Below are 26,425 nucleotides of genomic sequence, written 5' to 3' on the forward strand. Positions count from 1 at the left end.
GTGAGGTGCTTTTTACTGCTCACAGGAAGGAGCATGTGGAGTGTAGATGTAGATGTGCTTACACTTCCTGCGCAAATCCTACACTACTACTGCAAAAACTCTGAAATTTATCCCAAGTTCAGTACTATGTAATGCAGTTATCTCCACTATAAAATTCCATACAGACAAGAAATACTTTGTAATTTCTCACCAAGGAGAAAAATACCTTGAACTTATCATGTCATTACAAAGTTTTGTTGCCTTTAGTGTAGTTGCTCACAAGAAGCCAGAGCTAAGTAATAAATCATAAAACAATGTGCTACTGATTAACAAAAATTTAAATCTCCAGTAATAAAGCAAATATGTTGTTTTATTAACTATATACCATAGAAGTAAATACAGTTATATTCATCTCTCTCTTTTCTGGCACTAATCTTGTGTTTCTGCTCTGCACCTTATGGACAATTACCCATCCTGAATTTATTAATTATTTTATTTCTGTGGTTGGGTGCCAATCTTTTTGTCACATCCTTGGCCTCTTTGAGATGGGAGGGGAGTCATATACGTGAATAATGTAAGCTGTGTTCTGTGTATTTTTCTGTCTTAACTGTTTTATGTTGTGTTTCTGTCTGAAGGAGTGATGAGGACTCAGCCTGACATATACCTCTATGAGTGTGGGGAATCTGCATCAAAACCACATTCGGGCTGATTGGTGCACCAGACCAGTAGACATTGATCCAGTTGGCTGACCCTCTGTCATGCAAGATAGTGCACTATTTGTTAAACTACATGAGTATATCTCATCATCTTGTCTAACAAAGTATGGAAATCCTGATATTCATTCTCCATTTCTTTATTTACTCTTGTAAAAAATAACAGCATTGTTGTTGTCTTCTGAAGCAGCCATTTTTTAAAAGAATCATTCAATCTTTTTTATATGTTTTGCATGCAGTTATAAGTCCCTGATGGTATGGCTGGAAAAGTAATGTATTTTTTGGCCAAGTACATGAGACAGTAGTTACATTTTGAGCTCCTTTCATTTATGTCTCTTAATAAATAAACAATTACTTCCTCTGTTTATGGAAGATTTCTCACATCAAAAATTTTGATAGTTTCTATGACTCATAATGCTGCACTGTTAAAGCACTAGCCTAGATTCTACCTCTGTTCTAAAAGAAATTAATATTTCAGTCAATTCCTCCAACATGTAGAACCTATTGTTGACTGTTCATAATATTATAAAGAGACAAAATATCTGGTGAGTACTGGCCTTCACAAAGTGAAATTCCTGTATCCATGACAGACACATTTAAAAGCAGGTAAAAAATTATTTTTAGTTTTTGGAACTGGCAGTTCATTTCTTAGGGAGGAAAGAGCAGTGGGTGACTCAGAATCTAGGATGAGAGGGACCACCTGTCTTCATAGCTGAACTTTTCTGCCATTAGTACACTTACTTTTTTTCTCTATTTGGCCCAATTAGGGGTACACTTCCTCTTTCTGTACAGAAATATTGTTACGGGTTTGACACATTCCCTGGTTTGTATGGGAGAGTTTAATCATTGTATTTTCTATCTCAATTCCTTCCTCACCACTTTCTCTTCAGTGGTAACATCATTCAGTTTTTCTCATACCGACTCTACTTTGTCCTCTGTGACTTCTAATCAGTTGTTGATCTCTAGCTCTTCCTGAACCTCACTGACAATATGCTGTTCCAACTGGTCCATACTGCCGTTTTCTTATTATCCTGCCTGATCCATTTTCTTATCCAAAATGCATTTACCTATTTAAATTATAAATTCACTTATCTACATGTTCAGTGACAATAACATGCACAGTAGTTCCAATGCTCAGACCTATTGCAATGTTACAAATACTAATGGAAATACTTATGTCAGGGTGGTATCAGGTAAATATTTATAATGTTATAGTTTAATGCATTTATGCTAAATTTATGTCAATATATTCACACAAATTTATTTCACTTTATGTTTTGGGTGGGATTTATAAGATTTGTATTGTTTTTCTTAACTGACATGGGGGTTTCCAGCACTTATCAGTGCTTCGTTTAGCCGATAGACAGTGACCACAAGAACATGGGATCCATATCATCAAGAAGCTTGTTATACTTTTATTATAAGAATTGAAAATAAATGAATGAGAACATGTTGTAATTTCACCGTCTAATTCATTTTAAAACAACATTTAGTTATTGTGTGGCTGTTGATAAATGGAGTTGTCATCTGGCTGTCAAAATAGGTTATTAAGTGCAATAGCACAAAGTCGCAGGACAACCAACATCTGTATCCCGCATTCAATAAACTGTGGTACAAAATTTTTATTGGGAAGAAATATTGTGGGATTGAATTGTTTCATTTAAAGTGCAATTATTTATTTGCAGCCGTGAGCTGTAAGTAATTTGTAAATAAAACAAAATAAAAACATAAAGAGAGGATCTAAAAGTAAATATTTGAAATTTCAGTATTCAGAACACGTAATGCAAATCCTTTTATTATAGTCGTGAGTGGTAGTCACATGTGGCTTCCTAACTATACTACAATTAAATTGACTTTATGACTGACAAAATGAAGTATCAGGGGACAGTGTTGCTGGTATGCAGTCTGCCATGCTAAACAATGCTCAACATGTACTTGTAAAAAGGGACAAAAATGCAAGCTCGTGGCAGTCGAGACAGAACTGTGATTGTCTGGCCGCTGGCCCCTACCAATCGACTCACTGAAACATCAGTCACAAAGTTATATTTATTGAAGTAAATGGACATTTTTATTAAGTGCAAAAAATTTAGCATTGGAGTTGTATTCCATTTTTGATGGAAATTGAGAAAAGGTTTAAATTAAGTAAGGAGAAATATTACAAACCTCTGTTTTTTGTATCTTTGCTATGAAAAGGAAATATAATAATGGAAATTCTTGATTGGAAAAATGCCTAAAGTAAGGGAAAGGTAACCACTTAGCTATGGAGTATTGGTGTGGTAAACAGAAACACTTATTAGAAAACAGTTAACACTAGCTTTTGAACTCTTCCACTTTTTGTAGTGAGAGTGCGCACACAACCACACAGACGCCCAGTGCTTACAGTAGCAGCAAGACTGATTAGTTAGTGAATGTTGATTATTGAAAGCAGTTGTCTGGGTAGATGGAGGTGGGGAGGAGGTAAGGGAGGACACACTTGGCAAGGAGATGGTACAGGGAAGTGTGAGGCAGGTCTTTCGCCATATGACTCAGAAGCTGCACAACTAAATGAAACGAGTTCAGAGGGTAGAGCATATAAGGGTTAGAGAAACGGATGGGGGGGGGGGGGGGGGGGGGGGAAGGAGAGGTGGTATTGAAGAGGGAGACAATGAGCAGAGAGAGTAAGGAAGGGTGGCAATAACCGAACAAAGCTTGACAGAAATGAGTCCGAAATACTAAATTCAGTCTTCTGAAATTGTTTCACTGCAGATTGTAATATACTTCCTTTGTTCAATCACCGCATGAAGATATTCAGATAAGCGATCACAGAATAGAAAATCAGGTCAATAGTGGAAAGGCAGCTGGATTCAATGAGACATCTGTGAATTTTTATAGAGATTATAGAAAAGAACTTGTTCTTCTTCATGGAGTCATTGGTCACTGGCGCAAACAAGGGTACCTAGGAATTGGAAAAAAGCGCAGGTCATTCAAGAACGGTTGTCAGACAGATGCATTTAATTACAGGTCTATATTGCTAACATCAGTCTGTTGTAGAATTATGGAACATGTTTTATGTACACACATTATGACATTTTTGGAGACCAGAAAATATGTTCAATAAAAATCAACATGGATTCTGCAGATACACTCCTGGAAATTGAAATAAGAACACCGTGAATTCATTGTCCCAGGAAGGGGAAACTTTATTGACACATTCCTGGGGTCAGATACATCACATGATCACACTGACAGAACCACAGGCACATAGACACAGGCAACAGAGCATGCACAATGTCGGCACTAGTACAGTGTATATCCACCTTTCGCAGCAATACAGGCTGCTATTCCCCCATGGAGACGATCGTAGAGATGCTGGATGTAGTCCTGTGGAACGGCTTGCCATGCCATTTCCACCTGGCGCCTCAGTTGGACCAGCGTTCGTGCTGGACGTGCAGACCGCGTGAGACGACGCTTCATCCAGTCCCAAACATGCTCAATGGGGGACAGATCCGGAGATCTTGCTGGCCAGGGTAGTTGACTTACACCTTCTAGAGCACGTTGGGTGGCACGGGATACATGCGGACGTGCATTGTCCTGTTGGAACAGCAAGTTCCCTTGCCGGTCTAGGAATGGTAGAACGATGGGTTCGATGACGGTTTGGATGTACCGTGCACTATTCAGTGTCCCCTCGACGATCACCAGTGGTGTACGGCCAGTGTAGGAGATCGCTCCCCACACCATGATGCCGGGTGTTGGCCCTGTGTGCCTCGGTCGTATGCAGTCCTGATTGTGGTGCTCACCTGCACGGCGCCAAACACGCATACGACCATCATTGGCACCAAGGCAGAAGCGACTCTCATCGCTGAAGACGACACGTCTCCATTCGTCCCTCCATTCACGCCTGTCGCGACACCACTGGAGGCGGGCTGCACGATGTTGGGGCGTGAGCGGAAGACGGCCTAACGGTGTGCGGGACCGTAGCCCAGCTTCATGGATACGGTTGCGAATGGTCCTCGCCGATACCCCAGGAGCAACAGTGTCCCTAATTTGCTGGGAAGTGGCGGTGCGGTCCCCTACGGCACTGCGTAGGATCCTACGGTCTTGGGGTGCATCCGTGCGTCGCTGCGGTCCGGTCCCAGGTCGACGGGCACGTGCACCTTCTGCCGACCACTGGCGACAACATCGATGTACTGTGGAGACCTCATGCCCCACGTGTTGAGCAATTCGGCAGTACGTCCACCCGGCCTCCCGCATGCCCACTATACGCCCTCGCTCAAAGTCCGTCAACTGCACATACGGTTCACGTTCACGCTGTCGCGGCATGCTACCAGTGTTAAAGACTGCGATGGAGCTCCGTATGCCACGGCAAACTGGCTGACACTGACGGCGGCGGTGCACAAATGCTGCGCAGCTAGCGCCATTCGACGGCCAACACCGCGGTTCCTGGTGTGTCCGCTGTGCCGTGCGTGTGATCATTGCTTGTACAGCCCTCTCGCATTGTCCGGAGCAAGTATGGTGGGTCTGACACACCGGTGTCAATGTGTTCTTTTTTCCATTTCCAGGAGTGTATATCTTCTGAAACTGAGCTTGCTCCATTTACCCTTGAGATCCAGAATACCATAGACAAAGGTGCCCAGGTTGATGCAGTGTTCTTGGACTATTGGAAACTATTTGATACAACTCCACATTGTCATTTAGTGGATAAAAAATGAGCCCACCAAATGTCAGAGCAGACTTGTAATTGCATTGGTAACTTTCTTGCAGACAGAGCTTAACACATCATTAAGCTACATTAATGAGCTATAGAATAATGTTGAAGGCTCCATGAGGCTATTCACGGATGATGCTGGTGTCTAAAAGAAGGTTTCAATACCAAAAGACTGTAGCAAAATGCAGGAAGGTCTGCATAGGATTGACATTTGGTTCAGGAACTGACAGTTGTTCACAAACTTGTGTTGTAATTACAATTGGTGCAAAATAAAAATGTTTAAAATTTAAGTTTAGAATCCTTCAAGATTCTTAAGAAGTTAGTTATAATTCAGATCCATGTAACATGCCATTTGTTACAGTTACAGAGTAACCTGTCGAATGTGGAACTGAAAGTTCTGTGTCATAACTGTAGTTGAGGTGGGGTAAGAAGATCTCTGACAGCTAGTAGTATTGTTGCCAGCTTTCAGCTGTGTAGCTGTCCTTTGAGCTGTGACAACACTGAGGCATTGCCACAGAGATGTTTGCAAAATCGTTACGTTGTTTGAGGTAGGCCCACAAAGCTGTCATGCCCAGCCCACTGAAACTGTCAGGAATCAACTTATGCCTACTCAACCATACCATAAACTAGTCTGCTGCAGCTTCTTCTTCTTCTTCTTCTTCTTCTTCTTCTCTCTCTCTCTCTCTCTCTCTCTCTCCCTCTCTCTCTCTCTCTCTCTCTCTCTCTCTCTCTCTGTTTCTCTTAGGAAACCTGATTAATGCAATACCTACAGCTCTGAAAAGCACTCTTTGCTTGTAGAGTGTGGATTGATGTAATTCATGAGAAATGCTGCTAAGTATAGCATAAAACATTAAGCAGATTCTAAAAGTGCTAAAACATTTTTAAAAAAGCTTTATCAATCAATTATCAAAAAGAGAAATTTAAGACATTTGATAGGGATCCTAACTGGTGCCAAGTTTGTACCACTCAAAAGTGCCATCTGTAGACTGACGTAATACATAAAAGGTGTTACTGAATGAAACATCAGTGAGGACATTATTATCATTAACAGCTTTACACAAGCTTTAAAATGCACCAAAAACATCTTCTCCTCCTTCTGTTTGGCAGTGGCCCTCTGCGGACTGAAATAATTCATACATAAGAAAATTTCCTAAACATCACTTACAAAATTTAGGGCTTTGATATCTTTAAACTTTAAAAGACACATAGAAAATTATGAAGTTCACTTCTCTTCCTCTTATTTGGTGGTTGTAAAGCTGCTACAGTACTGTGCCAGGCTGAACACCAAACCACACTGAAGTTTTCTCTGCCATGTCCAATTCGTCACCACTGGTTTGCTGAGGGCTACTGCAGCTGATGTTTGGTAGAGCATCCCACCTCATCCCAAAGCAAGTCATTAAAAATTTTGTAATAGTTACTACGCATGAAGTCATTTTGCTTGTTAAATAGTTTCTCTCGGTCTTTCACTTGGTGGGCATAAATTTCTAGTTTCTCCAGCACATTCAAATTAAAACTTTTTGAGCTGTGTTGCGTTTCCATTTGCTCGCTTATTGCAGTAAACCTTATGTTTGCTATCTTTCACACACATTCCAAATACTGTCATTACTGTTACTGAATTGGACACAGCAGAGGAGACTTCAGCACGGTGCGGTTTTCAGCCTGGTGTGTTTGGTCTGGTACGCTAGTAAAAAGATCCTCCTAATCCCCCGGATTGATTTCAACCAAAGTTAGTACACATATACTTACTATCTGGAAATAAATCCTGTAGGTGTAAGAACCAGCAACTTCCTCTTGGGGTGAAGTTGACAAGGTGGAGAGAGAAGGGGAGGAGAGATGGACAGAGAGAGAGGCACGTGGAGATGGACCAAGAGAGGGAGGACATGGACAAGTAGAGTGGGGAGGAGAAGATGGACAGAGGGGGAACAAGCAGATAGGCAGCAGAGGGAAGGAGCAGATGAAAAGAGAGATGGGGAGGAGAAGATGGACAGAGAATGGGCAGGAGGAGATGGGCAGAGAGAGGGGCAGGAGGATAGGCAAGGGGAAGAGAGAGAGAGGGGAGAGGAGAAGATGGACAGAGAAAAGAAAGAGGATGAGGAGGTGGACAGAGAAAGGAAGGAGGAGGAGATGAACAGTACAAGGGAGAATAGGGAGTGGACAGGGAGAGGGGAGAGGAGGAGATGGACGGGGAGAGGTTGAGGAGTAGATGGAAAGAGAGAGGGGGAGAAGGAGATGGGCAAAGTGAAAGGGGAGCAGGGGATAGAATTAGAGGGTGAGAGGAGATGGACAGAGGGGTGAGGAGCAGGTGGACAGGGTGTAAGGTATGGATCAGAGGGACAGTGAGGGAGGGGGGAGGAGAAGATGGACTGAGAGAGGGGCAGGAGGATATGGACAGGAAGTGGGGAGTGGAGGAGGTGGACAGAGAGAGGGGGTGGACATTTTGGGCTAATAGAAGATTGAAATAAATATATACCTGAGCAACACTGGGTAACCAGCTAGTTGTTTTATGAAGTTTATTTAAAATATTTTAGTGATATTAAATTCCACATTAGTGTTTTCTGCTATATTTAGGAGCATTTGTTATGAATCATGTCAGCTCCTCTCGCTACATGTAGATGACACTTTTCATAACTGTAGATGCTGCACCAGTCTGGTTTCTTAATAATATTTGTATAAAATCGCAGCAGGCTAGTGTGTGGCTAGTTATGACAGTGAACTTTCAATTCCACATCCAAAAGGCTGCGCTGTAACTATAACATATGGTGCACTGCCCCAAATTGTATTATAATTAATTTCTTAAGAACCTTTGAGCTTTATAAACTTAAATTTGAAACCATTTTTAATTTTCACCAATTATATTTATAAGACAATTTTTGGTAATAGATATGAAGATGGGCAGCTTGCCCAAAATTGGTCATGTGGAAATAAAGGAAACCATGCTGGAGACTGAATTTGGACAATTTTTTATAAGTAACTATTGCAGTAACTACACGAAGATGAATGCATCTAATTTTGATGTCTTGTGTAAGCCTCTTCATCTTGCCAAAAAATGAGGTTGACAGTTACTTTGTGTCTCACAGTGTGTCCTATCAACCAATACCTTCTTTTAGTCATGTTGTGCCATAATTTTCTTTACTCTCCAATTCCATTGCGTACCTCCTTGTTAGTTATGCGATATACCCATTTAATCTTTATCACCCATTTATAGCAACACCTTTTAAAAGCTTCTCTACTCTTCTTCTCTGAACTGCTTATTGTCCATGTTTCCCTTCTGTTCAAAGCTACACTCCAGACAAAAATCTTGAGAAAAGACTTCCTAATGCGTAAATTTATATTAGATGTTAAAAACTCCTCTTTTTTCAGAAAGCCTTTACTCGCTATTGCCAGTCTACATTTTATATCTTCCTTATTACAATTATCATCATCAGTTATTTTGCTGTTCAAAGAGCAAAATCCATCTACTATTTTTAGTATCTCTCTTCCTAATCTAATTCATTCAGCATTGCCTGATTTACTTCGACAGCATTCCATTACCGTTTTTTACTTGTGTCGATACTCATATTGTAAACCACTTTACAAGATACTATCCATTCCATTCAACAATTGTTCGTAGTCCTTAACAATGTCATTGGCAATCTGCAAAGTGCTTACTAGTTCTCCCCAAACTGTAATACCATTTCTAAATTTCACCTTGGTTTCCTTCGCAGCTAGCACTTTGTACTGATTGAAGAACATCGGGTAAGCTACAACCCTATCCCATTCGTTTCTCAATTATGGCTCCCCTTTCACTTTCTTCGACTCTTTATAACTGCAGTGTGGTTTCTGTAAAAATTGTAAATAACATTTCGCTCCCTGTATTTTACCCTTGCTACCTCCAGTGTTTTGAAGAGACTATTCCGGTCAACATTGCCAAAGGTTTCTCTAATCACAGGTGGGCGACTGGCAGCCTGCAGGCAATATTCAACCCATGATGGGTTTGAATCTGGCCTGTGGAAGATATTCATGTATGAGAGACCGAGGTGCTGCAGAATTTTACAGTGAAAGTTCTTAGGACAGCTATTGTAAAATGTCATAAGTAAAGAAACAATGTTCATGATGCATAAGTAAATGTAAACATCTGAAGGTGAGGTGAACATAAAATGAATGTGCTCTCTAAAATGCTTGTTTTAAGGTATGCTTTGTTGGCATGGTAGGTGGGGAAAGGGGTGCCATTCATATCAGTGCATTACTCCATAAACATTAACACCACTGATGCTATAGTTTTGACTTAAAGTGCTAAGTGTGCTACTGCGCGTCATGTGATGAAGTGGCCTGCGAGCTTAAGTAAGTATGTGAATCATGCCCACAGGTCACCAAAGGTTGGCCATACCTGCTCTAAATCTATCAATGCAATGAATTTAGGTTTGCCTTTCTTCAGTCTGTCTTCTAAAGTAAATCATAGGATCAGTATTGCCTTACATGGTCCTACAATTCTCTGGAACCTGATCTGATGTTCACCAAAGTTGGTCTCTACCACTTTTTCCATTCTTCTGTAAATACGTTGTGTCAATATTTTGCAACCATGACTTATTAAACTGATAGTTGGTAGTATTCACATCTGTCAGCACCTGTTTTCTTTGGAACTGGAATTATTACATTCTTCTTGAATTCTGAGGGTGTTTTGCCCCTCTCATATACCTTGCACACCAGGTGTAATAATTTTGTCATGGCTGGCTCTCTTAAGGATCTCAATAATTCAGAGGCAGTGTCACCTACTCCAGGGTCCTTGTTTCACTTAGGTCTTTCAGTGCTCTGTGAGAGTTGTCTCGCAGTGTCATGGCTCTCGTCTCTGCTTCACCTATTTTTTCTTCTCTTTTATAATATTGCTCTAAGTTTGTTCCCCTTGTATAGAACCTCTATATATTCCTTTCAGCTTTCCCTTCTTTGTTTAATATTGGCTTGCCACTTGAGCTATTGATATTAATACTGTTGCTTCTCTTTTCTCTGAAGTACTCTTTAATTTTCTTGTAGACAGCATGTATCTTTCCTCTAGTTACGAATGCTTCTACAATCTTGCATTTGTCCTCAAGCCATTTCTGCCTAGAGTTTTTGCACTTTCTGTCAGTCACATTTTTAAACATATGTGTTGCCTTTCCCCTGCTACATTTTTTTCTTTTCTTTTCATTGGTTAATTTCAGTGTATCATGAGTTATCCAAATATTTCTACTGGACCTATGCAATGCTCTGTTGCCTTCCATATTTCATTCCTCAGTGCTAGTCACACACACACACACACACACACACACACACACACACACACACACACCTCTGAAGCTCTAAACAACCTCTGGTTCAATCAGTGTATCCCGATCCCATCTCCTTGATTGCCTACCTTTTTGCAATTTCTTTAGTTTTAGTCTGCAGTTCATAACCAACAAGTTTTGCTCTGAGTTATCCACAGCTTCCTCCAGAAATGTTCTACGGTTTAAAATTTGGTTTTAAAATCTCTGTTTTACCAATGTATAATCAGTCTGAAAACTTTCAATGCCCCCAGATCTCTTCCATGTATACAACCTTCTTTCATGACTCTTAAACCAAATGTTAGCAATGATTAAATTATGGTCTGTGCAAAATTCCACTGGATGACTTCCTCTTTCATTCCTTTTCCTTAGTCCATGTTCTATTATTTTTCCTTCTCTTCCTCTTCCTACTATTGAGTTCCTTTCATTCATCACAATTAAATTTTCATCTCCTTTAACTATCTGAATAATTTTGTTTATTTCACAATACATTCTTTCAGTATCTTCATAATTTTGCAGGGTTAGTTGGCATATAAACTTGTACTAGTGTGACAGGTGTTGGCTTAGTGTGTATCCTGGCCACGGTAATGCATGTACTACACTGTTAATAGTAGCTTATCCCCATTTCTGTTCTTTTATTCATTGTTAGGCCTGCTTCCTCACAACCCCTGTTGGATTTCATGTTGATAACTCTGTATGACTTGACCAAAAGTCCTATTCTTCATGCCACCATATTCTGCTAATTCCGACTATATCTAACTTAAACCTGACCATTTCCATATATCTCTAAGGGATGTAACATACCATGGTCTGACTTGTACAAGGCCAGTTTTGTTTTTCTTGATGACAACATCCTCCTAAGTAGCCTCACCCAGAGATCCGAATGGGGTCTGTTTTACCCAAGAAAAAGCCACCATCATTTAACCATCCAGCAGGCTGCATGCCTTGTAGTTTCCCCTTGCTTTCAGCCATTTGCAGTATCAGCACAAAATTGCACTACATCCCTTCTCCCAGCAATGCTAGTCCTGCAAGTTTTGCAGGAGAACTACTGGGAAGTTTGGAAGGAAGGTAGGAGGTGAGGTTCTGGTGAAAGTAAAGCTGTGACGAGGTTGTGTGGTGCTTGGGTAGCTCAATTGGTGGAGCACTTGCCCAAGAAAGGCAAAGGTTCCAGGTTCAAGTCCTGGTCTGGCACATGGGTTTAATCTGCGAGAAAGTTTCTTATCTGCACAAACTCCACTACAAAGTGAAAATTCATTTTGGTTTTTGCCATAGTTTTAGCTGATATATCAACTATCGGTGTTGCGCCCGCCCACCTTGTACGTCTGTCACTGGCTGTGAATAAGTCTGTGTATCTTTCTGATAGTCAAGGGTGGGGCACCAGGTCAACATGAACATGGGCCTAGAAAGTTACTGATATCACTCTGTACATTGCTGCCCACTTTATTTTGTTGGCGGCACAGAATGCAGAAACATGTCCATTCATGTGCGTATTTTTCACAGAAGTCCACACAAAATGATCATTAAGTAATCTGATTGTAGTGTTGGTTCTAGGATGAGATAGGTCTTGGATGCTGTCTTTCAGAACTTCTTCAAAAAGCATGGGTGTGGTTTGTCTCGAGAAACTTCACAACACAGCTTCAACTTTGAGTTGGGTACTGGAATTTGTTCTAGTTTTAGTCCTGTAGGTGAGTCACCTAACTGTGGGTCTTTGGCTTGCTCCACAGCAAGTTCTCCGCAGTCTGTTACAATCTTCAACACTCCACAGATATGGTAAAAAGAATCAGCCACTAAATTTTCTGCTCCTTTTATGCAGCTTACAGATTCTGTATATTGAAACTCTTTAGTGAGCATTTGTTGCTGACATTTTTGAATGCAGCGGTAATGGGCTTATGATTTGTAAAAACAGTCACTGGTCAAAGTTCTGTTTGCAGACAGAAGTATCTGACTGTCTCATAAATTGCCAACAGTTCCCTAGTTATGTGCACTCCACTTCTTTTGGGCCAGTTGCAGCATCCTAGAGAAAACCTTCAGTGGTTGCCAGTGTTCTCTACTTGTTGGAGTGCTGCACCGGTTGTTACTGACTTGCATCAACAACAACTGCTGTTTGTGTGTAGAGAATCGGATGACCGAGTAACAGTGCCTTGCTTAAATTCATCTGGAGGTCACTGAATGCCTTGCCCATCTCTGATGTCTACTTAACCACTCAGTATCTTGTGGTGTCGCATGCTGTTAGTGCATCTTTGAGTAGTGTCAGCACATCTGCTGTTGCCAGTAGGTGAAGTCAACAAAACTTTATCATTCCCAGGAAACACCTCAGTTGTTAGTCATTTCCTGGTTTTGGCAGAGATTTTAGTTTTATAACTTCTTTTGCCAATGGGTGGATGCTGTAAGCTGAAATGATATGGCCCAGGAAGGTGACTTGAGTCTTTCCCATGATACTGTTTTTTTCTCTCTTTTTTTGTTTATCACCACACCGTGGTCATGTTGTTTATGCACTTGTGCATTAGGAGAGAACACTAAGTAGGCAAAACAAAGTGAAAGTCAGTAATTCTACGATTGTTTGGGAACATGGTCATTTAATACTATTTAAATGAAAGTTCTGCTATTTGACTGTATAGACCATGTATTCTGCTGTACAATCATGATTCCAGGCTTTGGCCACTTTCAAGTACCACAATTTTGGGCATTATCAGACTTCTGTAAAAGAAGTTGTTGTATATTAAACAAATGTAAACCAATTTTAATATATTTGACAGTGACTTCATTTATAGAAGTGTGATCATGCCCAAAACTGTGGTGCCTGAAAATGGCCAAAGACTGAAATCATGACTGTACAGTAGAATAAATTATCAATGCAGTCAAATAGTGGAACATTCATTTTAAAACAAACTAAAAGTTCATTAAGTACCTCATTGATAAAACATTGCCATGTCTGGATAGCATTATTTAGGTTTAAAGGCATGAACAAAAATTCAAATAAATCAAATGTAGTACGGTAATCACCACCCTCTTTAAAATGTTGCTAGTGGCTGATGGTATCTGTTTGTATATCTTTTTACAATTGAGAACATTAAAAACATTTGTGCCAGCCAGTGCCCACATGAAGTCTTGTATAGTGGTGCAGTCTTCCTTTGGAAAACTTTTTATTTGTCAAGATCTAGTTCCGATAAGTTAAAAACGCCAGCTTCAAATCTGAGAATATAAAAAATGCTACTGGCCAGTATTCATAATGTAAAGAATAGACCAAATTAATTGTTCTATTATAGATGTGAGGGTACATACCACGTAATAAAAAGCAGTGTCCACATTGGTTATTAAAGTGAGATGCTCTGTCACAATCATGTTTACAATTCCAGACTGTAAATAAAGTCCTTTAAAGTACATAGGAATAATACACAGTCGTCGGTAAGAAGTTATACATAGAAGATTTTTAGAATACATCTACCTCAAAATTTGTAGTTACAATATATACAGGGTGTTCAGAAACAGTCTTGAAAGCTTGTAAGGATGTTGCAAGGTAGGTTGTGCTGGGAAATAATTGTTAAGAAAAAATTCAATATTTTGCACCATTTCCGAGTTAATTAGAATTGAAGTTAGTCGGTCAGCTGTTGCACGTGCAAATTCAAGCAGCCCACCAGAAACAATATTGCTGGACATGTTCTTCATTTGATTTCCTAAAACTGAACAAGACAGTGAACATGGGATGGTAGTAAGGATCGAACCTGAGCCAAAGTCTGAGCAGTCGTGTGCAATATCATCTACGCATGAGAAAAACTGAAACTAATTGCATCTAGGAGACCACTTGAAGTTGCCCGCATGATGGTCTGATCGGTTAAATTTAATGCTAATCAACTCAGAAATGACACAACATATAAAATTTTTTCTTAACTATTATTTCTCATTGCAACCTACCCTACAACACCCTTACAAGCTTTTCAGATGTTTTCTGACCACCCTGTTGCACTATGCTCTATTTTGTTGTACGGTAGCCTACAACAGATAAATCGTAATGATATAATGAGGCAACATAAGGAGCCATCTTGTCTGTTGACAGTATCAGAAGAAGCTATCCAGCTGACAGCAATATGCAGACTGACCAGCACTGTGTATACTTACTTTCGATTCACTGAAGCTGCCACCAAAAGGTAGTTCAATAAATATACACAGTAAAACAATAAAAAACATGCAGTAGTTTAAAAAATGTATGTAGAGTACATTACAATATTTTGTATGTAAAAAATATGAAAGCTGCACAATTAGTTAGAACCAATGGATGATAAAGATTTGACATTCCAATAACAGTGCAGTACATCTGACTATACGTATACAATTTAACATAAAATGCCAGACACTGCGTCCTTCAGTAGTACGTTTAAAATTATAAATCTGATATAAAGTATGCTTGTACAAAAATTTTAAGTATAGTTTATCATGGACAGTCCTATGCAAGTAGTGGACCATCATCATAGTTGTGATGTAAACTATATAAAAAAAACTAATTTTGACTGATGTTCAGGATACCTAAGAGAACATTCAGTTATCGGCTGCTCTTAAAAACGTGTCAATGATTTTGCCTGAAAAACAGCAGAAAATATACAATACTAAAGGTTCCAACTTCTTCTATGTTGGCGACCAGGTACCTCTCTGGATTGTTCTTGCATTTAAGGCCAGCTAATCGTCTTATGGCGTCCACAAGCCATCTTGCTTGAGAACTAGGCATAGGGGCGAAGACCATTAGCTGTTCTGGCTGTAACGGCTCAAAATTTTTCTTCATCTTTATCAGCCTTTCGTGTGTGATTCTGCATGTTCACAGTGTCCTGGTGTGGTATGGATGTATTGTGCTGCATTGTGTTTGATTTCATCACAGTGAACCTGCTCTTTCAGCACCTTCATTAATTCTCCTGAATGGTCCTCTGAAGGCTTCCATGTTTCAGCTACATCTACATCTGCCGATGGCCGTGCACAGTGGTAACACTGGTTCCCATCAAATCACCCCAGTTAAGTGATATTGGGCTTGGCTAGCACTTGTATGGGTACCATCAGGGTCTGCCAAGCGCTGTTGGCAAGGAGGTTCCACTCATCACTTGTGAGGCCAGTTGAGGAGCTACTTGACTGACAGTTAGCAGCTCCAGTCACGAAAAATAACAATGGCCAGGAGAGTGATGTGCTTTGACCACATGCCCCTCCATATCCATATCCAGTGAAGCCTACCGGCTGAGGACGACATAGCAGTCAGTCAGTAACGCTGAACTGTCCGAGGCCTGTTCATAAGGAGTAGAGTGGTATATCTATATCTGCATGGATACTCCGCAAGCCATTGTACAGTACAAGACAGAGGATATTCTGTACCACTAATAGTTGTTTCCTTTTCTGTTCCAATCACAAATAAAGTGAGGGAAAAATGACGGTCTATAAGCCTCCACATGAACACTAATTTCTCATGTCTTATCTTCATGGTCCTTATGGGAAATTGATGTTGGAGGCATTAGAATCGTTCTGGAGTCAACTTCGAATGCTAGTTCTCTTAATTCTCTCGGGAGTGTTCATCGAAAAGAATATCGCCTTCCCTCCAGGGACTCCCATTTGCGTTTCTGAAGCATCACCGTAATGCTTGTGTGTCATTCAAGGCTACTGGTAACAAATCTAGCTGCCCACCTCCTAATTGCTTGGATGTCTTTCTTTAATCCAACCTGGTGCAGATCCCAAACACTCAAGCAGTACTCAAGATCAGGTTGCATTAGCATCCTACATATCGTCTCCTTTACAGAGGAACCACACTTTCCCAAAATTCTCCCAATAAACTCAAGTTGACTCTTCACCTTCCCTACCACAGTCCTCACATACTCATTCCATTTCATATCGTTTTGCAACATTATGCCCACATATTAGAACAGTGTGACTATATCAAGCAGGACACTACTAATGCTGTATTGGAACATTACAGGTTTGATTTTCATACTCATCTGCACTAACTTACATTTTTCTACATATTGAGCCAGCTGCCATTCATCACAGCAACTAGAAATTTTGTCTAAACCATCTTATCCTCCTACAGTCACTTAACTTTGACACCTTCCCGCTATGCTATGTTCCTTCAAGGGGAACACATTGTCAGTTCTCTGCAGCACACTGTAAGTCGGATGACCTTTAGTCCCTGACATTACACTGTTGTCTACTGAGCTTAACTATGTACCCAAAATGTGTCAGGAAATCAGCGCCTAATATTGTTTCTGAGATATCAGCGATCAGAAAAGTCTACATAACTTTTGGAAAAACCCACATCAACAGTGCATACTTTCTGTCTATGAGTATTGATCAATGAGTTATTAACTGCCTTCAAGGCTTGGATGAAAATCCTGCTTGTTGCATGGTGCATGATTAACAGGGAGTGTCTACTAGAAATGTTGTACCAGTATGTTTGCCTGACACCTGCAGTCTTTTCAATGTGGTAGAGTATGCACATAGGGATGGCTGTTGCCAATGGCATGTAGATACTGCACTGTTACCGTAGACACCTTGGTCCTTTAAGTAAGTGCATGCTGACATGCATTTAAGTGCATGGTGACATGCATTTTGCATCATCTCTGCCAAAATGTTTATGATACCAGCACACTTTGTGTAAGTCCTTCCACTGGCATCACGTTTCATATGGTGGTGGTGCCAGCTTGAACTGATCTTGATTTTGGTTACTGACGCTATGTCATAACCGCTGGATGCACAGCTGCATAGTCAGTGCTTCCACTGAGGCTCGTAGGTTCTTGATCTCATCTGAAAAGCTGAGTTGTCATCATGGCACACACCCACACAGTCCGGAGTTGTAGTTTCTGTTGAGTTCAGCTGACCATAGACGATTTCACTCAACAGGTCTGACAATGCCATTTCAGCTGTCGCAGTTGACTCGGGTGTCACATAAACCTTATCTGCAGCCTGCAATAATTTGTTGGTGATCTCTCCTCATATACGGCCAAAGCCATCTGCTCTTCAACCGGAAGTTGTTGCTGCTAATCATGTGACAACAAATTGTCAGATACTGCTGAGCTGTTTACTAAGTTGTGTCGGTGCCACCAGAACTCCAACATGTCCTGTCACCTAGATTCTTCTAATATAGTACCTGCTTGACTGTAAGTTCAATAGATTTTGTGCGGGCTTGCTGTAATCTCCATGTGTCAACGAGTTCATTATAATGTTCAGTATCGCATTGTAGTTTGATGGTCTAAGTTACTTATCACCAAGGTGAATCACTCATGATTGTTGACCATCTTCTGTTGTCAGAACATGTTTTGCATCACCACAAAGCACTTGTGCAGTTGAGAAAGGATGAATGGCAGCACCTACTATTGCAAGTTCTGTGGGGCTGAACTGCTGAATACCTCATTGCCTAACTAGATACCTTGTTGGCTCTGACTGTTTCTATGGATTCGCTAGAGTATTCGCCGTTGCACCTGGTTGTGATGCAGGATGTTTCTCTTGAGTCAGCAGATACTTTAAATCTTGCTTAACATCAGTCTACACCCCACTGACAATATCCACTGTGTAGCGATATATGTGCATTGTTGAATTAATGCTGTTTTCGTTCTCCTATAGGGGTTTCATGCTCATATTTTTTGGAATGGCAAACTCCAAAGTCTTTATTTCATTCTAGAGGGTGGTAATTTCACCAGCAATGGCATGGAATAGCTTGCCATTGTTACTCATTATCCTACGAATATCTCATCTGCGTACTACTTATTGCCATTTGCCGCAGTCTACAAAAATTCTTGGATAGGGACACAATTACAGTGGCCTGGCATTAGCTATCCACATAAATGATAATACATAATTACAGAATGTACATAATTAGTTTTTATTACCAGTAGCATAAGTTACAGATTGATAAGAATATATGACACTAAAAATTAACTCACAGAATTATTAATAAAACGGCAAAGATCACAACACAAAATGTGTCAGAGAATTTACTTGAGCAACCTGTTATTCTTACAATGCACAAGTACACAATAAGGTATCATTGCCACAAGTTGATTGGATCTGATGTTGTTGTTGTTATTGTCTTCAGTCCTGAGACTGGTTTGATGCAGCTCTCCGTGATACTCTATCCTGTGCAAGCTTCTTCATCTCCCAGTAGCTACTGCAGCCTACATCCTACTGAATCTGCTTATTTTATTCATCTCTTGGTCTCCCTCTTCGATTTTTACCCTCCACGCTGCCCTCCAATACTAAATGGGTGATCCCTCAATGTCTCAGAACATGTCCTACCAACCGATCCCTTCTTCTAGTTAAGTTGTGCCACAAGCTCCTCTTCTCCCCAATTCTATTCAATACCTCCTCATTAGTTCTTCTGTAGCACCACATTTCGAAAGCTTCTATTCTCTTCTTGTCTAAACTATTTATCGTCCACGTTTCACTTCCATACATGGCTACACTCCATACAAACACTTTCAGAAACGACTTCCTGACATTTAAATATATACTCGATGTTAACAAATTTCTCTTCTTTAGAAACGCTTTCCTTGCCATTGCCAGTCTACATTTTATATCCTCTCTACTTCGACCAACATCAGTTATTTTGCTCCCCAAATAGCAAAACTCCTTTACTACTTTAAGCATCTCATTTCCTAATCTAATTCCCTCAGCATCACCCGATCTAATTCGACTACATTCCATTATCCTCATTTTGCTTTTGTTGATGTTCATCTTATACCCTCCTTTCAGGACACTGTCCATTCCGTTCAACGGCTCTTCCAAGTGCTTTGCTGTCTCTGACAGAATTACAATGTAATCAGCGAACCTCAAAGTTTTTATTTCTTCTCCATGGATTTTAATACCTACCCTGAACTTCTCATTTGTTTCCTTTTCTGCTTGCTCAATATACAGATTGAATAATATGGGGGAGAGGCTACAACCATGCCTCACTCCCTTCCCAACCACTGCTTCCCTTTCATGCCCCTCGACTCTTATAACTGCCATCTGGTTTCTGTACAAATTGTAAATAGCCTTTCGCTCCCTGTATTTTACCCCTGCCACCTTCAGAATTTGTAAGAGAGTATTCCAGTCAACATTGTCAAAAGCTTTCTCTAAGTCTACAAATGCTAGAAATGTAGGTTTGCCTTTCCTTAATCTGTTTTCCAAGGTAAGTCGTAGGGTCAGTATTGCCTCACGTGTTCCAATATTTCTACGGAATCCAAACTGATCTTCCCCGAGGTCGGCTTCTATCAGTTTTTCCATTCGTCTGTAAAGAATTCACGTTAGTATTTTGCAGCTGTGACTTATTAAACTGATAGTTCAGTAATTTTCACATCTGTCAACACCTGCTCTCTTTGGGATTGGAATTATTATATTTTTCTTGAAGTCTGATGGTATTTCGCCTGTCTCATAGATCTTGCTCACCAGATGGTAGAGTTTTGTCAGAACTGGCTCTCCCAAGGCTGTCAGTAGTTCTAATGGAATGTTGTCTACTCAAGGGGCCTTGTTTTGACTCAGGTCTTTCAGTGCTCTGTCAAACTCTTCACGCCGTATCATCTCTCCCATTTCATCTTCATCTACATCCTCTTCCATTTCCATAATATTGTCTTCAAGTACATCGCCCTTGTATAGACCCTCTATATACTCATTCCACCTTTCTGCTTTCCCTTCTTTGCTTAGAACTGGGTTTCCATCAAAGCTCTTGATATCCATACAAGTGGTTCTCCTTTCTCCAAAGGTCTCTTTAATTTTGCTGTAGGCAGTATCTATCTTACCCCTAGTGAGATAAGCCTCCACATCCTTACATTTGTGCTCTAGTCATCCCTGCTTACCCATTTTGCACTTCCTGTCAATCTCATTTTTGAGACATTTGTATTTCTTTTTGCCTGCTTCACTTACTTCATTTTTGTTTTCAGTATTTCTTGTTACCCGAGGGTTTCTACTAGCCCTCGTCTTTTTACCTATTTGATCCTCTGCTGCGCTACCTTCACTATTTCATCCCTCAAAGCTACCCATTCTTCTTCTACTGTATTTCTTTCCCCCATTCCTGTCAATTGTCCCCTTATGCTCTCCCTGAAACCCTGTACAACCTCTGGTTCTTTCTGTTTATCCAGGTCCCATCTCCTTAAATTCCCACCTTTTTGCAGTTTCTTCAGTTTTAATCTACATTTCATAACCAATAGGTTGTGGTCAGAGTCCACATCTGCCCCTGGAAATGTCTTAAAATATAATCTGATATATTACCTCATAATCATACAGGTCCCTGTTACTTAGCTTTTCTTGAAAACAAGGTTCCTGCATTGTTGGATGAGGTTCCTTTGGCCACAAGGATGTGTGTGTTCTTCCAGCATGATGAGGCCCCTGTGCTTTCTAATTGTCAGGCTACAAATCATCTAAACATAACATTTCCTGGAAGATTGTTCAACAGAAATGGTCACATTTCTTGGCCACCAAAATTTGCGGGTTTTACCTTTTTAGATTTTTGCCTCTGGGCTGGTTGAAAGGCAAAAGCTGCAAAAACAGTAAACACAAGAGATGAATTGATCATTCAGTTTATGAATAGTGCTGCCCTTATAAAAGAATGAAAAGATGGCCTCAGAAGAACTACACTTGGTGTTGTCAAGATAAATAAAAGTGCATTGGACATGTAAGCATATTTAGGTTATTCAACATTGAACATAGCCATTACCTTTGCTTAACACCCTCTGTGAGTATTTGTTTGGGTTACTTTCTAACAGCTGTTCCTCATAACCAGTAAAAACTGGACACATGTTATACGGAATGTTTTATTCAAAGTACACTGAAGAACCAAAGAAACTGGTATAGGCACGCACTTTCAAATACAGAGATATGTAAATAGGCCGAATACAGCACTGCAGTCGGTAACACCCATATAAGACAACAAGTGTCTGGCGCAGTTGTTAGCAGTTACTGCTGCCACAGTGACAGCTTATCAAGATTTAAGTGAGTTTGAACGAGGTGTTATATTCGGCATATGAACAATGGAACACAACATCTCCGAGGTAGCAATGAAGTGGAGATTTTCTCGTACAACCATTTCACGAGTGTACCGTGAATATCAGGAATCCAGTAAAGCATCAAATCTCTGACATCGCTGTGGCCAGGAAAAAATCCTGCAAGAACGGGACCAACGATGATTGAAGAGAGTTGTTCAGTGTGACAGAAGTGCAACCCTTCCGCAAATTGCTGCTGATTTCAGTGCTGGGCCATCAACAAGTGTCAGTGTGTGAACCATTCAATGAAACATTATTGATAAAGACATTTGGAGCTGAAGGCCCACTCGTGTACCCTTGATGATTGCACAATATGAAGCTTTACACCTTGTCTGGGCTCTCAACACTGATATTGGACTGTTGGTGAGTGGAAACATTTTGCCTGGTCAGATGAGTCTCGTTTCAAATTGTATCGAGCAGATGGACATGTACGGGCATGGAGACAGCCTCATGAATCCATAGACCCTGCATGTCAGCAGGGGACTGTCCAAGCTGGTGGAGACTCTGTAATGGTGTGGGGCACATGCAGTTGGAGTGATATGGGATCCCTGATATGTCCAGATATGACTCTGACAGGTGAAACACACATAAGCATCCTGTCTGATCACCTGCATCCATTCACGTCCATTGTGCACTCCGACAGACTTAGGCAATTCCAGCAGGACAATGCAACATGCCACATGTCCAGAATTGCTGCAGAGTGGCTCCAGGAAGACTCCTCTGAGTTTAAACACTTCCACTGGCCACAAAACTCCCCAGACATGAACATTATTGATCATATCTGGGATGCCTTGCGATGTCCTGTTCAGAAGAGATCTCCACCCCATCATATTCTTACAGATTTATGGACAGCCCTGCAGGATTCGTAGTGTCAGTTCCCTCCAGCACTACTTTAGTCATTAGTCGAGTCCATGCCATGTCATGTTGTGGTACTTGTGTGTGCTTGCGGGGGCCTTACACAATTTTAGGCAGGTATACCAGTTTCTTTGGCTTTTCAGTGTAGTTAGCGCTACCACCTCACAAAATATTTACCCTGTATATCATGGTCTGCCACTAAACATGGCAGCTGATTAAAAAATCCTTCTACTTCAAGATTACTCTAATGGTTTAGCAAACAATGGATAAAATTAGTTCATGGTTTTTAGAAAGCAGATTCACACTAACTGTAACAAAACAAAAAGTGGATACAGTTTCTGACATGAAACTCTTGTAGAAGTGATATTTTGCTCTCACAGTGTCATCAAGTAATCAGTGAAGTTGATAATTTTAAATTCTCATTGTTAATAACAGATGAAAAATTCCCTTGGAGCTATTCCATCATGATATCTTGTAGAATTATAAAACTACTATAAGAATAATCACCCCCCAAGAACCATGGACCTTGCCGTTGGTGGGGAGGCTTGCGTGCCTCAGCGATACAGATAGCCATACCGTAGGTGCAACCACAACGGAGGGGTATCTGTTGAGAGGCCAGACAAACGTGTGGTTCCTGAAGAGGGGCAGCAGCCTTTTCAGTAGTTGCAGGGGCAACAGTCTGGATGATTGACTGATCTGGCCTTGTAACACTAACCAAAACTGCCTTGATGTTTTGGCACTGCGAACGGCTGAAAGCAAGGGGAAACTACAGCCGTAATTTTTCCCGAGGGCATACAGCTTTACTGTATGGTTAAATGATGATGGCGTCCTCTTGGGTAAAATATTCCGGAGGTAAAATAGTCCCCCATTCGGATCTCCTGGCGGGGACTACTCAGGAGGACGTCGTTATCAGGAGAAAGAAAACTGGCGTTCTACGGATAGGAGTGTGGAATGTCAGATCCCTTAATCGGGCAGGTAGGTTAGAAAATTTTAAAAGGGAAATGGATAGGTTAAAGTTAGATGTAGTAGGAATTAGTGAAGTTCGCTGGCAGGAGGAATAAGACTTTTGCTCAGGTGAATACAGGATTATAAATACAAAATCAAAGAGGGGTAATGCAGGAGTTGGTTTAATAATGAATAAAAAAATAGGATTGCGGATAAGCTACTACAAACAGCATAGTGAACGCATTATTGTGGCCAAGATAGACACAAAGCCCATGCCTACTACAGTAGTACAAGTTTATATGCCAACTAGCTCTGTAGATGACGAAGAAATTGAAGAAATGTGTGATGAAGTAAAAGAAATTATTCAGATAGTGAAAGGAGACGAAAACTTAATAGTCATGGGTGACTGGAATTCGGTAGTAGGAAAAGGGAGAGAAGGAAACGTAGTAGGTGAATATGGATTGGGGCTAAGAAATGAAAGAGGAAGCCGCCTGATAGAATTTTGCACAGAGCACAACTTAATCATAGATAACACTTGGTTCAAGAATCATAAAAGAAGGTTGTATACGTGGAAGAAGCCTGGGGATACTGACAGGTTTCAGATAGATTATATAATGGTAAGACAGAGATTTAGGAACCAGGTTTTAAATTGTAAGACGTTTCCAGGGGCAGATGTGGACTCTGACCACAATCTATTGGTTATGAGCTGTAGATTAAAACTGAAGAAACTGCAAAAAGGTGGGAATTTAAGGAGATGGGACCTGGATAAACTGAAAGAACCAGAGGTTGTACAGAGTTTCAGGGAGAGCATAAGGGAACAATTGGCAGGAATGGGGGAAAGAAATATTGTAGAAGAAGAATGGGTAGCTTTGAGAGATGAAGTAGTGAAGGCAGCAGAGGATCTAGTAGGCAAAAAGACGAGGGCTAATAGAAATCCTTGGGTAACAGAAGAAATATAGAATTTAATTGATGAAAGGAGAAAATATAAAAATGCAGTAAATGAAGCAGGCAAAATGGAATACAAAAGTCTCAAAAATGAGATCGACAGGAGGTGCAAAATGGGTAAGCAGGGATGGCTAGAGGACAAATGTAAGGATGTAGAGGCTTATCTCACTAGGGGTAAGATAGATACTGCATACAGGAAAATTAAATAGACCTTTGGAGAAAAGAGAACCACTTGTATGAATATCAAGAGCTCAGATGGAAACCCAGTTCTAAGCAAAGAAGGGAAAGCAGAAAGGTGGAATGAGTATATAGAGGGTCTATACAAGGGCAGTATACTTGAGGACAATATTATGGAAATGGAAGAGGATGTAGATGAAGATGAAATGGGAGATACGATACTGCATGAAGAGTTTGACAGAGCACTGAAAGACCTGAGTCGAAACAAGGCCCCGGGAGTAGACAACATTCCATTAGAACTGCTGACGACCTTGGGAGAGCCAGTTCTGACAAAACTCTACCATCTGGTGAGCAAGATGTATGAGACAGGCGAAATACCGTCAGACTTCAAGAAGAATATAATAATTCCAATCCCAAAAAAAGCAGGTGCTGACAGATGTGAAAATTACCGAACAATCAGTTTAATAAGTCACGGATGCAAAATACTAACGCGAATTCTTTACAGACGAATGGAAAAACTGGTAGAAGCTGACCTCGGGGAAGATCAGTTAGGATTCCGTAGAAATATTGGAACACGTGAGGCAATACTGACCCTTCGACTTATCTTAGAAAATATATTAAGGAAAGGCAAACCTACATTTCTAGCATTTGTAGACTTAGAGAAAGCTTTAGACAATGTTGACTGGAATACTCTCTTTCAAATTCTGAAGGTGGCAGGGGTAAAATACAGCGAGTGAAAGGCTATTTAAAATTTGTACAGAAACCAGATGGCAGTTATAAGAGTCGAGGGGCATGAAAGGGAAGCAGTGGTTGGGAAGGGAGTGAGACAGGGTTGTAGCCTATCCCCGGTGTTATTCAATCTGTATATTGAGCAAGCAGTAAAGGAAACAAAAGAAAAATTCGGAGTAGGTATTAAAATCCATGGAGAAGAAATAAAAACTTTGAGGTTCACCGATTACATTGTAATTCTGTCAGAAACAGCAAAGGACTTGGAAGAGCAGTTGAACGGAATGGACAGTTTTATTGATTGGCGACTCCATGTTGTCTTGTGCACTACGACCAGATAACAGGTATACTTGAAAAAAGAGACAGCATTGGTCGTATATTTTTTACTATTGCAAAATCGATTTTCTGTCACTGAGTGACCATCTTCAGTGCTATATTGTATAACTTAAATTGGGATGCACTGTTGTCACTAAGCTTACGGCGATCACATAGATCTATGTGATCGCTGTAAGCTTAGTGACAACAGTGCATCCCAATTTAAGTTATACAATATAGCACTGAAGATGGTCACTCAGTGACAGAAAATCGATTTTGCAATAGTAAAAAATATACGACCAATGCTGTCTCTTTTTTCAGGAATGGACAGTGTCTTGAAAGGAGGATATGAGATGAACATCAACAAAAGCAAAACGAGGATAGTGGAATGTAGTCGAATTATGTCGGGTGATGCTGAGGGAATTAGATTAGGAAATGAGATGCTTAAAGTAGTAAAGGAGTTTTGCTATTTGGGGAGCAAAATAACTGATGATGGTCGACGTAGAGAGGATATAAAATGTAGACTGGCAATGGCAAGGAAAGCGTTTCTGAAGAAGAGAAATTTGTTAACATCAAGTATAGATTTAAGTGTTAGGAAGTCGTTTCTGAAAGTATTTGTATAGAGCGTAGCCATGTGTGGAAGTGAAACATGGACGATAACTAGTTTGGACAAGAAAAGAATAGAAGCTTTCGAAATGTGGTGCTACAGAAGAATGCTGAATATTAGATGGGTAGATCATATAACTAATGAGGAGGTATTGAATAGGATTGGCACAACTTGACTAGAAGAAGGGATCGGTTGGTAGGACATGTTCTGAGGCATAGGGGATCACC

General features: G+C 40.5%; 1 protein-coding gene across 2 annotated transcripts in view; it reads left to right on the top strand.

Moving 5' to 3' along the window:
* LOC126260146 (NHL repeat-containing protein 2) overlaps positions 1-26,425 on the top strand; it is a 180,189-nt gene that overhangs the window by 92,551 nt on the left and 61,213 nt on the right. The window lies entirely within an intron of this gene.

The sequence above is a fragment of the Schistocerca nitens genome, chromosome 5, assembly GCF_023898315.1.
Source record: "Schistocerca nitens isolate TAMUIC-IGC-003100 chromosome 5, iqSchNite1.1, whole genome shotgun sequence".
In the NCBI taxonomy this organism is placed as follows: Eukaryota; Metazoa; Arthropoda; class Insecta; order Orthoptera; family Acrididae; genus Schistocerca; species Schistocerca nitens.